General features: G+C 38.2%; 1 pseudogene; it reads right to left on the reverse strand.

Moving 5' to 3' along the window:
* Positions 1 to 612: 612 nt before the first annotated feature.
* On the reverse strand, positions 613 to 751 carry LOC131235887 (U4 spliceosomal RNA; annotated as a pseudogene).
* Between the last annotated feature and the right edge of the window lie 1,216 nt (positions 752 to 1,967).

The raw sequence follows: 1,967 nt of genomic DNA on the forward strand, positions 1-1,967 counted from the left end.
TACATAGCTGGATGTAGATTAATCCAAGGGCATTCGTTAGTGGTGACTTTTAGTAAACCATACCATTTGAAGCTTAGGACTAACCAAACCCAAGAGGAAAAGCAGGGTTGCCATTGCGAGCACATCCACAGTTGGGTGATGCCTATCCTAGAAACTTTGAGATTATGAGAGGGTCCCAATATTCTGTGTACATGCAATACAGTCCACTTGGGCTAGCTTAGTATTATATGTGTACATGCAATGCAGTCCAGTCAACAGCCCTCCCCCATTAAGATGAAGGGATACCTTAAAAATTAGACATTGCATGACTAAGTTATAACATGTGAATTTAGGGGTCATTTGAGAGCATGTAATTAATGGTAATTAGTATGAATAGTGGTAATTGGTGTGTTTGGGAGGGTCTATTTGATGTGACTCGGATTCACATCAAATACATCAAATGTATTTTTTTTTTTGAAAATCACAACAAAACAATGTGATTCCATTTCATATGGATTTCGATTAGTGTCAATTTAATATCACCAATGTATTTAGAATAGAGCTGCCAATCACATTCACATGAATTTCAGTGGACATTGATAACTTTTTTTCAGAGCCTTATGCTTTGATTAAAAGGAGATTTTCTAGACATTCTCAATGACAGTAGGCTGAACCCAAGCCAAAGAGGGGGTTTAGAAATAATTTTCAACGAACAATTGATGCACCTTGGTTATAGCCTCATTAGCTACGGCATTGCCCCAACTGCAAAGATAGTGAATTTCAATTACGGGTTGCAAACACAATCGGTAATTTCAAATCATATGGATTCTATTAATCGTCAACTCATATCAAATATAATCTCCCAAACGACCACATATGGGTTTTAGGTGTTATTTACTTTTCTAGTTGCGGTATAGCTCACCCGAGTTTAGGAGTGGCCTGATTTTGTGATGTAGGGTGAATATGAGCCATATTATGGATTCCACATAAAGATCATGGTGGACCCCACCGAAACTCAAACATACGGGAACTCTCATATGTATGAACGCATCATTCCCCGCGATTGTGGACGATTGAGAGAGCGTAACCATCCACTTAGAATTTGGACTTAGACAATGCAAGTGAACAGAAGCTATGCCAGACCACTCATAATTAGATCAATAGCCATTCACTAAGAATCCACAAATGCAACCACAATTATTGATACGAGACCTCTAAAAAAAACACATCTATACCATTAATTGAAGTTGCTTAAACTATAAATAGGTGTTCCTAGAGCTTTTCTAGGTGATGAGAAATAATTCTAAGGCTTTCTAAAGGGGTTCTAGGAAAATCAAAGGGTATAGCAAGGGTGAGATTCGAGGTTGTTCGAATCGGGTAAGTCATCTCTCTTCGTAATTTCTATTTTCATAGTGGAGATCTGTCGCTTTGTGCCGTGGTTTTTTCTCAAAAGAGTTTTCCACGTTATATCTGTGTGTTCTTTGTATTTACTTGATGCCATTGTATTGTTATCCTAGATCTAGATCTGTGTGATTCTGTAAGCCAAATCCCCAACAAGTGGTGTCAAAGCAATCGTTGGGGCACAGATCTGAATCTACAGGATTAGTAATAATGGTAAGCATTAGGTATGATATTGAGAAGTACTTAAGGAAAAATAATTTTGAGTTACGGAAGATCAAGATGATGAGTTCCTTAATCAAGCAAGGCGAAGATGGTGCTCTAGAGGAGTGGAAATCCACCATGACTGATGATGAATGGGAAAACCTTGATAGTAATGATTTAGCCTCCATCCATTTATGTCTCATGGATGAGGTTCTCTACAACGTCATGAGGGAGAAAACTGCGGCTAAGTTATGGGCAAAGTTAGAGGATGTCTATGCGAAAAAATTCTCTAAAAATCGCCTACACTTGAAGCAGCAGTGGTATAACTTTAAGATGGCAGAGGGTGGAGATCTGGAGGCTCACATCAGTAATTTTAATAAATTAGT

Source organism: Magnolia sinica, chromosome 19, assembly GCF_029962835.1.
Source record: "Magnolia sinica isolate HGM2019 chromosome 19, MsV1, whole genome shotgun sequence".
Taxonomy (NCBI): domain Eukaryota; kingdom Viridiplantae; phylum Streptophyta; class Magnoliopsida; order Magnoliales; family Magnoliaceae; genus Magnolia; species Magnolia sinica.